Source organism: Miniopterus schreibersii (genome assembly GCF_964146895.1).
Source record: "Miniopterus schreibersii genome assembly, chromosome: 3".
NCBI classification, from domain to species: domain Eukaryota; kingdom Metazoa; phylum Chordata; class Mammalia; order Chiroptera; family Miniopteridae; genus Miniopterus; species Miniopterus schreibersii.
Window position 1 is genome coordinate 99,637,675 of NC_138103.1, and position 16,740 is coordinate 99,654,414.

Genomic DNA, 16,740 nt, shown 5'->3' on the forward strand with positions numbered 1-16,740 from the left:
CTGTCGGTAGGTATGTCTGTATCAGGGGCACCTTCCCCAGGGCAACTGCTAGGACACGTGGTGGTCTTGATCATTCGAGCACCTCGCTGAGATGCAACAGACGCTAGTGCTCACATCCCCTCACTGTGTCACTGTGGACACTGTCAGTGTATCACAGAGCACATTCTTAAGGAATATTTTCTGGAAAGAATGTGCTATTTTTAAAAGTCCCATGAGGACTTTCCAGCCCACGCACACTGTGGCTGCATATCCCACCTATGCGAAGGCACATATATGAGCAAGCACATGATCAGGATAAGAAGGTTCTTGAGGGAGTTTACAATTGCAGGGATGGGGAACCTTGTTTCTGCCAAGGGCCGTTTGGGTATTTACATCATTTGTGAGCCATACAAAATTATCAGCTTAAAAACTAGCTATGAGATAAGCTCCTAGATTTATTGAATTTCGAGTCCCCCCTGCGGTTGCCTTGGCAGCGCCAGACCATAGGGCCAGAGGGCCAGACATTCCCCATCCCTGGACTTTAAAGAGATACACAGGCATCTCTGTCATTCTTAAAGAAGCAATGGTACAAACTTACCGCAAAGAAAGCTCTTTTTGTGCTAGGGAGAGTGATGAGGATGGCTGGAATCTTCTAGAGAAAAGCAAAACATTTCTAATATTTCTGAGGAAGGCAGATGCCTCAGGGTCCTGCTGTTCCATGTTCTTTGCGTTTTCCAATAATTTTATTTCTGAGTTGATTATTGGCAACGGATTTGATGATGATTTGGGCCAAATACGTGACTTATTAAACATATAGACAGAGAGAAAACTTTAGATCGTTGCATATCTTTCTGAGGATGTTTCCCTCGCATTATGGAAAGTCATTCCTTTTCAGTGAATTTAGTGCATATCACTCTGAAAGTGTAAATGTTGTCATCAGTGGCATTTTTACCTCAAAATAAAATGAATATTTGACTGGAGGAAAATTGAAGTTTCATTGGCTGGCATTTGGAGCCTAAATTAGTCCAAGATTTTGTGAAAACAGACATTGTGAACATAAATGTCAATGACTGAGGTCAGAGCTGAGTTTTGAAAGGATTCCAGAAGATGCCACATTCGATGGGCACAGGAAGTGAATGGCTGGCATTTTTACAAGTGCACAAACAACTTCCTTCACGATCATGAGCTACTTTTTAATTAGAAAAACACTGCTATGAAACAAAAATTTAATGCAGTAACCATCAAAAAATTTAATGCAGTAACCATCATCGTGCTTGCCTGGGCCTGTGTACTTTCTTAGCTGGACTCCTGTTCCTGCCTCCTAATTTTCTTCCCTCCCTCCCATTTTCCCCTGTTCCAAGCCATTCTCCTCCCTGCTTCCCAGTCATTCTTCTGCCCACCTCTGATCCGGGGATAAATTATGAACAAACCCACCTCCCCGGCCTTCAGGAACGTGCACAGCATGGATCCTGAGCGCTTTCCCAGCCCCATCTCCCCCGTGTGCTGTGTGTACCACGTCTGCACTCCCTGCGCTCCTGCTTCATTATATCCACTCAGAACAACTCCTTCGCCAGGATTCCCTCTTCTTGCCTCCCAGTCGGGAAAAGTCCTTATTGGATTTCGTCTTTGAGGCATTTTTCAAATATCACTGTATCCAGTTCCCCCAGGAGAGTGCGGGCTTCCATCCTGGCGTCTCCGAAATCCTTCCTTTCTCCCTCCCGAGGAGAGAGGTGTGCACACAGCTCCGGAAGGGCTCGGCCTCTGGAGCAGGACAGCTTGGCTCCCATCCCAGATCTGCTGCAAATGCCTGTGTGATCCTACCTGAGCTTCATAACCTCTCTGTACCTCGGTTTTGCTTTTTTATCTCTAAAGTAGAGAAGCTAATAGTACCTAACTCATACAGCTGCTGTGAAGTTACAGGGGTTGATATGTTTACAGTAATTAGAATAGTGTCTGGCCCCGGGGTGTTTATTTGTATTTTCTCATGGCTCTTATTTTATTCCAACAAGTATTAGAGTTGAATATGAAATGTCCTATCTTTGACTACTTTGAACTGTAATGTCATCGCCATTTGTTTCAACCTAACGGAGACTTGTGTGCTTTCTAGCCTCCTGATAGACTGTGCTCTCTATAAGGGTAGGGGCTCTAGCTTACACATCCTGTAGCCTACGGTACCTGGTAAGTACCTGACACATGCCAAGTACTTAAGGAATAATCCTTGGATTTTGCATGCACACACAAAAAATATGCAAAAAAAAATAGAAGCCAGGTTTTCAGTAATATTTTAACCATTCTTCAGCTACTGTGGAGTATCTCCATGCCCTTCAGCCGTCCTTTATGGAAGAGAGGGGTAAAGATACACAGGCGGGGAGATTCCGCTTGTCTCTTACTATAAACACAGTCTCTCCCACAAGCGATCCACGGAACCTTAACTTCAGGTCATGGCACTGGCGTCACAGTCTAGTCTTGGGACATGTCACAGGACATCTCTGTGTCATCACTGTGGCATCCTGTTGGTACTTCTGCTGCCTCACGCCTGGCTGTGACCCATTGCTGCCCCCAGAGGACCCCGGGGACCTGCTCAGCTTTAAGCATTCTTTTTCACCAGATGTTTTCAACCTTGAGGATCTCATTAGCTGGTGATACAGCTAAAATCAGCACAATGCAAGAGAAGCTTGTCTGTGCAGGGAGGGCTTCTCAGAGGGAATATGCAGCATTTATTTGTTGCAGAGAACTTGAGCTTTGACCTGCAGTAGAGCCACACTGACTTTGGGTTCTGACATCGAAGTTGACATTGAATTCTTGACAGTCCAGTGTTTATAAACCATTCAGCCAGTGATGCAGCCAATGAGCACAGTTGACTGTGGTCCCTTTTTAGGAAGCAGTGTTTGTTGGCTCCCTCTTGCACCCAGACTGGTGGCAGCCCTTCCTGACTCACATGCAGCACTAATCTCCAGATAGTGCCCAGCATCCTACACATACTATCCATTCCCCTCCCACACTTCTTTGAAGTAGGGGGGAGGCAGGTGGAGTTATGTGCTTTAGACAAGAGGAACGGAGGTACGGAGAGAACAGCTTTCCTGAGTCTGCAACTGACCAATAAGAGTCAAGAAGACACCTGTCAGTGCAAAGCTTGCAACGTGAAGCGTAGATAATGCATGTAATTGATCATTCAGACAACAGTGTTCAGTTAGCTTAAACATGGACTTGGCAGTGACATATTTCCAATCTAAATACCCAGAGATACCTGCCTCATTTCCCAGTGTTAGTGCTTCTCACACTGCCCTGCTTGCATGTGTCATTGTGGAGAGATACGATTCTTCGTAAGATAAATATTGGGTCTTAACTTCCCCTCCTTCAGCTCCCAGCAATCTTTTGAGCCATAGTGAGAGGTGAGTGGACTGTGGCCACTTAATTTATGACTTCTGTGTTCCTGTGTGCTCAGCCTCGGGATGGGCAGTGAGCTCACAGCTCAGGGGCAGCCTCTTTGAGCCCCTGCAGGTCCTTTCTGCTTGTAAACACACCTCATGGAAGCCACCTGGTAAGAAAGTAGTTAGAAATCTGTGGGCATAGGCCTCTAAATCCTGGATCTTAGGTGTAAATTTTTTTAAGTCTGAGAAGGATGATTAGCCTCTCCCTGAAAACTCCAATGGACCTGTGTGCTCTCCATGTACCAGTTCCTGGTATGGTTTCCCTCCCAAGGCATGACACACAGTTCTCAAGGACAAAATCCAAGACAAACATTATTTTACCCTGGGTGACCCCAAAGGGTGGTGAACACTCTTTAGTGACTCTTGGATGCTGAAGCATCCCGAGGTCAGATGTGACCTTTGAGTTCTCCTAGCCTGCGGCCTTCTGATGTGCTGCTGAGCACAACAGCTTTAAACCAGTGTGGTCACCACTGCTCTCAGGAGAGCCCTGGCCTCTGCACACAGACACCTCTCGAAGGAGGGGACCCTGAATCTGTCAGTCCAGAAAGGGCTCTATCCACACCAGCTCCTTGTGGTGGTGAACAGCCTTCAGATAATGAGCATTTGTGCACTGAGAAAACAAACTGAATTCATTTCACAGGTGTGCTCTGAATTTAATAGAAATTAATCCACATACTGAGAAAGCAGACTGTACATCAGATTTATAAAAATATTTATGGGGATCAAGCATAGGTACCATTAAGTAGTAGTTCAAGTAATAGTGTGCCTCATGGCACATGTGTGAGATCATATATATTTCAACCAGAAATAACTCAAGGAGTGATGAATTATTCAATAAAGAATTTATCACTTAGAAAAGAGGTTATATAACTTCCAAAGGGCTTTTTAAAATGTAGGATTGGTAGGAAGTTAATTCGCATGTAATTCACAATTTATGATACAAAACAGGCTTTTTTTTTTTTTTAAAGGTCAACAATTATTTAAACCAGGGGTTGGCAAACTGGTCCCCAGACCAGATGTTTGTTTTTGTAAATAACGTTTTATTGTAGCACAGCCGTGCCTATTGTTTCCGATGGCCCGTGGCTGCTCTGGGGCTACAATGGCAGATCTGAGTAGCTGAAACATAGACTCTAGATCTGCAAGCTTTCAGTGTTTAATGTGTGGCCCTTTCAGAAAAAGTGTGCCAACCCCTCTTATAAACAGGAAAAAAAAAGATTATTTCTTTAATAAGCTAGTTTATGGAACTGGTCATCGTATTTGGATTGGTCTCCTGTGGAAAATTATCTTCAGGCTGGTAACTGACATTAATGAGGATACAGGATGTGTTTACAAATTCACTTCCCAGCAAACTCCTATATTGTAAAGTAAGGTTAAAGTATCTCTAATCAGTGTGGACAAGTCCATTCTATTATTATTATTGTCATTACTATCATTATTATTGGAGGTACTCCGTAATGACAGCTGAGCGTCTACAGATGCCTGGTGATGGGTGGGTCGGGCAGGCACTTGCAGCTGGCCTGTCTGAGGGGCATCATCACTGTCACGTAGCATCACCTTGTAAAAAGCTGTGGTCGGTGCAGCACACGGCTCCAGGACAAGGGCCAGCCTAATGCTGCAGGTTTGTAGCCTCAGAAACCGCATTCCTGCTGCAGAACAAAGAGGGAAGACTCTCCCGCCTGGAGACTGCGCCGCCAGAGGCTCCTGGACGTGAAGTCTCCGCTCGGAGCAGACGTGGCGATGCCCACGCCTGGCCTTCGCGGCGCCTCGAGCGTTCTCAGGCAGCTCCCCCGTCTTCAGGGCTCCAGGCTCTCTTTTGGGTTCCCGGTGTCAGTAGTGCTCATGTCTTTACAGCCGCAGGTTATCTTTCAGTTTCCACATTGATGGAGAAGCAGCCTTGAACTCTTTTTTGCCTCTCCAAATTAGGATTAATGCAAAAGCAAATATTTGCAGGAGAGGCTACCTGCGCTGGCCTTGTCAGCACAGATGGCTTTGTGCACCTGTCACCGTGACGATCCCGCCAGGAAGTGGAGAAACACCTGGGCGCCCCCTTCCTGTGACTAACTTCCTGAACTCCAAATGCTGTGAAAGCTGCGCATCTTTTGCACTGAACTCAGATGGTCTCTGCCTTTCTGGGTTGTCAGTTTTCTCGAAGGCAGCGACTGTGTCTCTCTCATCTTCATATGCTCTACTCCCTTCCCCACGGTGTCAACAGGGTCTAACACAGAACAACAGCTTCATGTTTGTTCAGTGGACACCATTCTGAGGTCGGGATTCCGTGAGAGCAAACACAGAGGGAAGTGGAGAGAGAGCAGTGAGCATGGATCTCATGGTGTTTGATTGGGGTCCCCCCAACCCTAAGACTGACACAGATGAATAATGTAGTTGTTTCCTCTACTTCGAGAGCAGTGGATGCGTTTTCTCTTCTACCATTTTTCTTTCTCATGGGGAAAAACAGGCAAGAGGCCCTACTGAAGTCGTGGAGGTGTTCGTCCCTACCAGACAGCAGAGGTTATGGCAAACTGTGTTACTGGCTTCAGGTGGTGGCGCAGGCTGTGTGCTGAGGACTGTGGAGTCTGGGGAGCTGGAGCTCTGAGTTGTCACACATCTGCCCCCAGCACACTGCTGATGTGCCACCAGCTTCCATTTCTCCACCTGTTCATGCAGGTAGCAACATCTATCCCAAAGGGTGGTTGTGAGGAGCAGATAGGAACCCAGAAAAATTCCTGGCACCAGTAGGAGGAAGATAATTGTTAGGTATTTTATTATTTTGGCTGCTGCTGCACCTGTTACTATGACTCCTCCTGAAAGAGCAGTGATAGCAGCCTGGGTCACGGGAAGCCCCTGCGCTCTCCCTCACCCACTTACCAAAGCATAGCTCCCATTTAATTTACTTCTACTTTCTGGGAGGATGGGAAGGATGCTGGATCTAGTATGGTAGATCTCATAGTTGTTGTATGTTTTATTAAGGAAATAAAATTCTCACAAACTCCAGAACATGCCTGCACAGCCCAGCTTGAGAAAATTTGATTTTAAAAATAAATTTGAATTTTAAACAATAATAAAATTTAAAAACAAAAATAAATTTGAATGTTATAGATATGTCTTTTAATCATCACTTAACTCTACAAGAAGTGTAGAACTGAAGTGTGTAGCCCAAAGTCCCTCATCTGAGAAGCACTCCCTTCATGTCTGCCATTAGCACCTCGGTGTGGCCCACAGGTTAGGTGGTCCCTTTGCAGGTAGAGCCGGGGGCCCTGGAAGGGAGGGGCTGACAGGCCTGCCCACCTCCAGCTGCCAGATGGTGAGGTGGGGCCAGCAGGCAAGAAAGAGACGCCCACTGAAGGAGTGGTGGGCAAGAGGAAGGGCAGCCTGGAGGGGGCTCCCAGCTTCACGGCCCTGCCGCAGAGCTGCCCATAGGCAGGATTAGGATTAGGTAACCCTGTATTACCTGCTTGGCACCCAGTAGACAGCTGCTCCCTCTTCCTCTTTCCCCTAAAGTCTCTCCTGAGCCCCCATTTCTCCAGGGCTTGGGCAGTGCTGGAACATGCAGAGTTAGGCTTCCTGGTTACAGGACCAGTGTCTGTATGTCCAGGTGCATTATGAACACCCGAGAGAAAGAAAAGAACCCCGGCCCTTCCAGAAACAGCAGACCAGAGAGCTGCTTTGCAAGGAAGGGTTCCTCTGTTCCTGCCTCCAGAGCTCCTGGGGGTTTGGTAAACCATGCTCTTTATTTTTGTGTACATTTTCAAATTCCATAATAAAAATAGAGTCATTCTCCATGAACAGATGGTCAGCCCCGTGCCCCAAGTAAAGACAGTTCACATTCCCAGTGGAACCCATGAAATTAGCCTTACTGGTTATAAGAGTTCTATCTCTGAAAAGTGGGACAAGCCCTTATAAGAACACCAGTTAGAGAAACGCTGTGGGGAAGCCAGGAAAAGTGTGAGTTCTGGCTAACTAGACATTGAATGAGTTGTGCTGAAGTGCGTGGTCCTAAGGGTTAATGTTGAAAGATGTCCTTGTTTTTAGTGTCAGGGAAAAGTAAATGGCTTGGCCAGAATTTCAGTCTGTGGCTCTAGGTCATATCTAAGCTAAAGATTTCATTGCCACTATTATCTAGCATGATGATATTTGCTTGCACATAAGCTCTGATATAGGCCTAATGTAGCTGTAAGCAATTTCCTAGAACTGACATCACATTACAGTAAAAATTACTGTGTCCCAGGAGATTTCAGGACAATGTGGCCATAGAGAACTTACATTCTGCCCCCTTGGGCTAGCCTCTCACCACTCCTAACACAGGAAACAAGGCAAGATAACTGATAGGCTTTTGATTAAATCACTGACCAGAAAGAGATAGAGAAAGGAGAGAACCAGTTAGTTGCAGTTTTATAAATGGGGCCTTTTTCTTATTTCTACCTTCTAGCACTTTGCTCTTGAAGCCACACCTTGAGGGCTTGCCATTTACAAGCCTACGGAGAACACTTGGAATGTGGCCAACCTGCCCTTGTCCGTGCCACGTGGCCTGCTTCCTCCCCACTCACCTGTGGCCCACTATCCCAGGCCAGGGACTTGGAGTCTGAGAACAGTGCAGGAGCCTAATTATTCAAGCCCACAAAGAAAGAAGAAATCCAAACGATAACCAAAAGTAACAGAACTTTATCTCAAAACCCATTCAGTTCCCTTGGTGTTGCTGACTGTTTTCTAGGAGCCCTGGGCTCAGCTCTCAGATGTCCCAGAACCAAGGGGAGGAATCATTTGTACCAAATGCACCCATTCGTTGGCCTGAAAACTATAAAAATTGGTTCATAACTTGGCCTACTCTTAAAAGGAAGAAAAACAAAAACCATACACTTGAGAATAATTCCTAATGTAGAACCACAAAACATTTGCCTAGATAAGTCTTTCACCAAGTCATTCTTTATGGTTCCCCACAATGTTATCTTCTGTTCCTCCTGCCACAAACACTTCATGGAACAGGAGAAATCAAAGACTGTCAGGGTCTTATGAAACATTTTAAACCAGAGGCTTTGAGCGAGCAAGCGAGAGGTGCCCTGGAAATGAAGTATGTGTCTGCCCCGTCAGTGTCAGCGAGCGGGCAGGTGCTCTCACAGCCGATTACCAATGAACCCAGCAAATGCAGCCCAGCATGTCCCACTCACTCCATTCCTCTCTCTGCCAGACTGGGCTCATGTCCATATATTAAGAAAAATAGGGGGTGGGGGGTGAAGGGAACCTAATATATGATGATGGAAGATGATTTGACCTTGGGTGGTGGGCACACAGAGCAATATACAGATTGTGTATCATAGAAATCCACAGCTGAAACCTATATGATGTCACCCCAATAAATTTAAAACAAAAGCCAGTGACATGAACCAAAAAAAAAAAGGGGGGGGGCAATAGAAGGGATATGTAGGTTAAGGGGGCAAAAAAAGAAAAATAGTGAAATAATGACTTTCAGTCTTCAACTGACTGGGTGACTAGGTGAGGCAAATAAGCAAAACACAGGTCTGAATACGTTCGAGTTCAGTTCCTTGAGAACAGATTTCTGCTTTGTCCCCTGTAGTGTACTGGGCCCATAGTGGATGTGAATGAAGTATGTCCTAAAGGAGTTAGTGGTCCTGCAGGGCAGGCGTTCTGTGTGCTTGGATGGGTTGGTATCCTATAGGCTCAGAGCCTAGATAGAAAATACTGCTGTGATGTGAGGGCTGCAAACTGACTCGAGGCGCTCGGGGATGCCTGCAGCAAGGGCTCGGCCGCGGCCCCGCTGTGGCCGTCAGCCTGCTAGTCTCCGTCACCTTGCCCACCCGAGACCTTCAGAGCAGCCTGGAATCATGTCTCCCATACTTTCTCTTACTGGGGGTTTAGGATTTTATTTTCTCTTTTGGTTTATTGGTATCTGAGGTTGTTCAGATAAGCATATTAGGACCACGACTCTTTACCATGCATCTCTGTTACTAACAGAGGAGGTAACTGAATCACTTAAAAGGAAACGATTCCATTCTCTTTAGTGCCCCATAAACATAGCCTTAGCTTTGACTGTATGACAGCGTGTGGGTGGTGCTGCTGAGAAAATGGTGTCATTATGACATTAGGGTTGAGAACCGTCTAAGCAGAAAACACTGAGCTGTACTGTGCAAAGTTTAAGATGCGATTAAGGTCATTTTCCAATATGAAGAAGACTTAATTAGCCAACTGCAACCAGGAGCCTTGTAGCATGATATTATAGTATAATAAAATCCAGGGCCAAAGTAGAAATGAAGGGAAACTGATGCCTTTCTTAATTGTCACATGTTCCTAGGAGTCTTGTGTAAACCGTAATGCAGAGCAGAGAAGCTCCTCATCGTGAAGGACACGTGAATACAGTCACAAGGAGCTAGCTTAGCCTTGGCTGGTGTGGCTCAGTTGGTTGGGCATTGCCTTGTGCACCAAGGGGTTGCTGGTTCGATTCCCAGTCAGGGCACATGCCGAGGTTAGGTTGTGGGCTAGATTCCCAGTGGGGGCCGTGCAGGAGGCAGATTGATGCTTCCCTCTCACGTTGACATTTCTCTCCCTCCCTCTTTCTCTAAAGTTTTTTTTTTTTAATCTTTAAAAAAAAAAAAGAAGAAGCTAGCTTAGAACATCAGTGTTCTAGCTTGTTTTCCCCTCTCCCCTCCTGGAAACAGGACCTTACACAGGTATATCACGTGCCTAAAATTTTATTTCCCTGAATATTCTTTCTTTCCTGTTTTTCACCAACTCGTCCAATGGTCCTAGATTTTAGGCTACTGTGGCTTTAAACAGACAGTACCTCTGTCTTGATGGGGTGTGGGTGACACTGTGCTTTGTCAAGTCATTGAAATGTGAAGCTAAATTTGTTCTCTTCACTGTGTTCCCAGTGATGTTTACCTCAATGAAAAAAATCATTAAAACCAGAGATATGCAGCAACAAGAAATATAAGGAAGTAGAAAGAGCAGTGTCAGGAAACCTGGCCCAGCTGCACCACCTGAAAGCCATGGGCCTCTCAAAGCCTGTTTCCTTTCCTTACAAAAGTGGGAATATTTATATTTGTATTTCCACTGTCACCTTTACAGGGACGAGTGCGGCAAAGGGGTGCCCGTTCCTGGCAAGGGTTCTAGGGCTGTGTGCGCCATGTGGAGTCCTGAGGGTTATTCTGCGAGGGGAGGAGGCTGGGGCCACGCATGTGCCCGGAGGGTGGGGGAGGCAGTTGGCCTCTCTGACGTCGTCTCCATTTCTGACTTTTCTTAGAGCCTGTTTCTCATTCTACCTCAGGCCTCAAAGCGGGGACTCTGCACCCCCTTTGTTAATAAACATCAGGAAACGGGGACGTCTCTTAGCCTTGCCTTACCCACTCCCTTGGTCTGTGACTGTTCTACATGTATAGTAATAATAATATAGTAATTTTATTGTTATTATTAGTAGGGAAGAGGAGGAGAAATAGAAATAAATATAAATACTTCCTGTACCTGGCCAACAGCTTGTACGGAATGTGCCTGCAGATTTGGGCCGTTGTCACTTTGCTTATTTTGTGGCATCGGCAACAAACTAGACACCTGCCAAACCTCTAGCCCCTAGGGTTTTGTCTCTTAAACCTGACCAATATTTCTTGTTCCTGGAATCAGTAATGATCATCTTTTCCCTCTCAGAGGCTCTGAAAGCACAGCTGAGTTTCCTAAACTTTCCCTGCAATAAGAGTGGTTGAAAAATGAAAGTCAGAGGAGCCACTCTGGCAGAGCCTGCCCCTCACTGCCGCCCCAGCTGTGGGGCTCCGACGGGGCGCTTAACCTCGAGCCTTCGGAAGCTGCTCCTCTCTCTGCACAAGGACAAATACCACCTACTGTATAAGCTTGCACGAAAGTTTCCGCTGAGCGTGATGTGCGTTTCCTTCCTTTTTCTCTCCCACTCTGAAAATACGTGCTGTAGGAAGTCATTAACATTTCCTTAACACAAGAAGGAAGTATATAGATACACCAAACCCCAGATCTGAGATCTTGCAGAATATTTTTAAAGGGGTACCAGTTTGGAATTTTATAAATGGAATAGAAGTATTTGTAAAATCATAATAACAATAATTGATTTAAAATAAACAAACAAAATACCTTAATGAATGTATCTCGGGGGGGACTGAAGATAAATATTCAGCAAAAGAGGAAATTATTAAAGGGCCCTGGACGTTTGCAATGTAATCTAAAAGCTGTGACACCCTGTTGAAGAGGCAAAGCCAAAAAGGCTGGTGCTCTTTGAAGGACTCTTGAGAACAGACTTCTGGAGAGTTATGGGCTACTCCCTGGGCCTTATGTCCCAGTCTGGATAAGCAACCTCCTCTTGAACAAAAAGAACAGCCAGAGCAATTAAGGGAGATGACATGATTTCTCAGAACTGGTTATAAAATTAAATCCCAAAAGCATGGTCCTGGGCATGGAGTGGAGTGATCTCTGCAGACATTTTGAAAGTAATGTAGCCCGAAGCAAGGGTTCAGTTTGAGTGCGTAAAGCAGTGTGACCGGTTGAGAAAACAACGTCCTGAAAATCCTCTTTACTTTGGTCGTAAGCCAGCCGTCCAGGGGAGAAACCAGAGGCCCTTGCCTTAAGTAATGTAGATTTCAGCTGGAAGAAACAACTAGAAAGCTAGGTTTCAACCTTTAACCTACTAGCGAATGGGGAGTACTTACTGAGCACCTATTACAGGTGTAAAATGATCTTAAGTGGCCCAGGGATTAGAAAGAAAGAGGCTGTGGCCCCTGGGCCTGAAGTGCTTACAGTTTATTGAGAGCTCTTTGTCCCTGTATTCCTTACCCTGTGACATCATTCAAAGTCCTATAAGAGGCCACATAAATTGGGGATAGTGTTACAGAGAGCCACGGTGGCACGAAAATGCCCCCATCACATTCACTACCCCAGTTGCCTGGGGCATTTGCAAGCCAGGGCAGGAAGATGCCAGTACCAGCCAGTTCCAGATAATGAAGTTACTTGCTCCAAACATTTTCACTGTATTATTAAGTTAGAGTTGTTGGGACTCAAAGGTAATGAGATCAAGATTTTTAGGAGGCTCATGAATTAATTAAACTCTGAAGATAATCCCCAAGGGAGAATTTAAAACAACTTTTTGAGCAGTAACAACTTTAGTGGGATTTGTTTAAAACTTCTCAAAGCCCTCACTGTTAAAGATAATGTTATTTAAATATATGAATGCTGGCATAATGATTAAAATTATGCTTTATTACTTTGTTATTACATCAAGTATGAATAATTGAAATAAAATCCGTGAGATTAGTGACTGCGATAATAGTATACAGCACATGGAAGTCTTGCTCTGTGAAACGTCATTGCTGTAACTGTGGTTGTCCTTGGACCTGGAAGCAGATTCCCCAAGTAAGTGGGCCAACAGAGCCTTCATTTTGAGCGCCTTTCCAAGCATTCAGGAGCGCAAGTAGCCACACAGCTCTGTCTCCAAGGTAGTTTTAAATGGTTATAGATCTTCCTTAGGATAAGCCGGACTTACCATGTACCTTCTCCATGTTGGGTAGAAAGTGGACTTGTCAAACGGGAGAAAGAGATCATGGGAATAGGGTTGGCCTTCTTTTTTCCAGCCTAGTAAGAAGAATCCTGCTTGGGTATTAAACATCCCTAGAATGACTCGGAGACTTTCCCACATGTTGACAAGGCTTGAGTCTCTGTGATTGAATGGAAAAGAAGCCACACTACTCACACGGTCCCCTAAGGTGTGCCTGGTTCACTTCCAAGAGGAAAAGTCTCTTTATTTTATTATAGTTTGATCCCAACTAACCTTCAGTCTCTACTCAACCTCATCTCTAATCTTTCCATTGCCTTCCTAGCATCTTGCAAATCCCAAAGGTGTTAGGGAACCTCCAGATTCTCCAGGGTAGACCAGGTTGTGAGTGGATGGCCTGTGCAGGGTTGAGAATGAAACCCAAACTTTGGTGCATGGTAGCCTTTTATCAGTGAGGGATGGAGAAGATCAGGCCAGGAGCCCAAGTTAGTAGACACACATGGACCAAGAGACGGGCTTCTTTCTCAGCTGGACCATAGTGTATCCCAGAGCCATGAGGAGTGAGAGAGAGGTACTGCTTAGTGGACACGCTGAACTATTAAGTCTCTCCTCTGCTCCTCTACTTCCACTTATTTGTCCTAGCGCGTCACTCCAGTAAATGCATTTACTCAAAAATTTTTTCCAGACTGATAATATCAACCGAGAAGATGGATGGTAATTTTTTATTAAAAGGGAAAAGTTGTATTAGTTGATTTCATTTGGTGAGACTTCTGCTATGTTCTCAACCTCAGCATTATGTCCCAGTATAAGTATTTTTGAAGTGTGGTTTTAAACCTGATAGTATATTTGCCTCCCTCTTGAATTTAAACTCCTGGTTTAAAAAAATTAGTCAAAAAAGTACAAAAGAAAAGGCATTGTTTTAAATTCTATAAATGAGCAACAAGCACTTTTTAGAGTTTATCTCACAATAATTAAGATTATCCTCACCATTCTTATTTCACAGAATTGGAGGAAACTCAGGCTACAAGATAAGATGTTATTTTCCTAAAATCTAATGAGCAAGGATTCAAACTCAGGGCACACTGGCTGCAAAGCCTCAGCTCCTTCTACCACCCCATCTTGTTCTAAACCCCCAGTTTGTTCAGCCAGTGCCTGTTCATTAATCAAAAAGCATCCGTGCAAAACGGGAAAATGAGCTTGTGAAACTGCATCGTGGGCATGATACCAAATGTGATGCCCCTCTCTTGGCTCGGTGGACAGCGGCCATGCTGCTCTGTTAAGACCTGTTCAAGTCCATTAATAAAGTTGCATTAATAATTTCTGCATGGCGAGAGACCCCCCGGGAAGTCTCAGCTGATACAGGAAGCGGCAGCTATGGCTCCTAATTGAGAGCTGCTGCTTCTCGAATCAGTGCTGAGCCATTGCTCTGGGGGATGTTAATTCACGTCCATGGACCATGTGAAATTCAGCAGCTGACCTGACCCCTTGTCACTGCTGATGATCCTATAAAATTCCTCTTCAGACGGGAACTCTGTGTTCTAGCAAAGCACATGAGTATTTCCTGCTTGTTGACCTACAACTTGGAGAGCTCTAAATCACCAGTGTAGAAAGAGTCCTTTGCTCCCCTTGGTTGTAAATATTGTACTTCTCTTAAATGCTCAAAAGGAACGCCTGCCTGTTTCCTTTTGGCCAGATACATTAGCCTTTTGCTCTCTCTCCCTATTTCCTCTATACTTTTTCTGTCATCAGTGCACCAATGGTACTTTTAGAACTAGAGGGGCAGTTGAAAATGCCCTGCTTGTGAGTTTCGGGGATCTGGTTCCAGTCTTATTTCTGCCTCTTACCAGCTGAATGAACTTGGGTAAGACATTTAGCCTCTTAGAGTCTTTTATATCCCCATCTACAAAGTGGGGGTGATACTGCCTTCTGTGGTTGCCTGGAACATGAACTGTATGTGTCTCTGGAACATAGTTGCATGCGGCGTGAGTGGGATCTGACCCCTTGCCCCGAGCCCCACGTGAGCAAAGCCACATCCCAAAAGACCCAAGATAAATTGTCCCTTTCAAGATGAGGATTCCACAATCTTTCCTCAAATGTATTCAATTTGAGTGTTTAATTTCCTTTATGAACCAGAAGCTGTCTTACATCTTACTGAAGTTAATATGAACACAATACTGTCTTTCAAATGTGAGCCCTCAGTGACCACGGCCAGCAGGAGAACCTCCGAGCTTGTCTTCGCTCCTTTTCTGGTTACCAGACAGCACATCCTTCCTGAGAGTTGAGACCCAGAAGTATACAAATCAACTAGGGGAATAAAAAGTAGCGATCCCCAAGTCCCTCCCAAGAATCTGGTGTGGTGGGTCTGGGATGGAGCGCAGGAACCTGGATGTCTGTCCAGCTCTCAGGGGTCCTGGCAAAGGCAGAGCAGATCCTCAGACCACACTTTGGAAGCACTGGCCTGGAGAAAGGGATGTGCCTTCTGAAGCAGAGTCCATGCAGACCACTCTCCCTGGCCTCTCAGCCCAGCTCCGCAAAGAAAGGGGAGCCAACATAGAAGAGAACCGCCAAGGCCATGGAAACCCCTTATCTGGGAGGGAAACTCCCCTTGGCCTGCTCCAAAATGCCAGACTGTTTTCTTCATTCCTACCTCAACCTTTTATTTTTAAGCCATTCCTCAGTCTCCTGTACACTTCCAAACAGTGAGCACGTTTTTAATAATTCTCTCGCTTGCAACTGTTCACTTGGAAAGATTTAATTATAGGAATGAGCACTTGGCCTATCCTCTGGTATCTTTCTGCTCTAATATCCAAGTCCTTCCTTTGCACATAATTGCATTTTATCTGATGGGCAGATGCCTCCTCTCTGTTGTTGCTTTACCTCTGCGCTTTCAGGAGAGCAAGCCTCCAAGTTTGCAGGCACTTGGAGAGGAATGAAAGGGTAAGGAGCCCAGGCCTGCGCCCTGGTCAGTGCAGCTAAACATGTACCTGGTGAGTCAATCTTGGGAGGGGGGCGGGGGGGACACAGGTAACATGAAAGGAACAGAGTTTGAGTAATAAGAATTTGGGAATTGATGCCAAGTGGTGGCATTGGCAGGCCTAACCATCTCCCTTTGTTCTATACATCTTGTAAAGGGATTTGTTTAGTCACAGGTCATGGAAGTTTGAATTTTATGTCCATTAGTTAAATCATTTTTGAACACACAATATACATGTTTACATATTTGTAAATTCTATGCATGTATAATGCTGTAATATATTTTGTTCATCATAAAACATAAAAATACAAATTTTAAAGTCTAAATAAAGTTGAGCTGACCGATATTATAAAATATTTTAATTGTAATGTTTGATGGGACAAAATACCTCCTGTAGTGTGTTTGAGGAAGTACCCTTCTTTTGGAGGGGACGTCCCATTTAATGCCCAAAGTTTATGAAAAGCCCGCAGTTGATGAAACACAGTTTGAAGGTTGGGTCTATGTTACATTTATTTCAATATTTGGTTTTAATTACAATCTCAGTCTCATATCTGAAAACAGCACAATATACAACAAGTTAGAGATTCAGAAAATGAATAGTATTTGTTGTAGGTGTCAAGCTATATTTCAAATAGTCTCCAGAATAATTTCCCATTTTGGAAGTCAAAACTTATTCTAGGGGTAAGGAAAGTGCCAGCTCAGCCATTCCTTACTGGTGATGTGGGCTTATATTATTAGAACCACCTTCAATGTGAGATTTCTTTACGTGACTTTTTTAAGCCATTTGTTTGTTACATCGTGATTCGTTAGGATACCATATCATAATGTTTACCTATTAAATC

The 16,740-nt window shown here is 44.8% G+C and overlaps 2 protein-coding genes across 2 annotated transcripts in view; one reads left to right on the forward strand and one right to left on the reverse strand.

Moving 5' to 3' along the window:
* Window positions 1-16,740, forward strand: part of GHR (growth hormone receptor) — a 187,044-nt gene that overhangs the window by 139,231 nt on the left and 31,073 nt on the right. The gene's annotated exons all lie outside the window — the stretch shown is intronic.
* TMEM267 (transmembrane protein 267) overlaps window positions 1-16,740 on the reverse strand; it is a 429,802-nt gene that overhangs the window by 129,864 nt on the left and 283,198 nt on the right. The window lies entirely within an intron of this gene.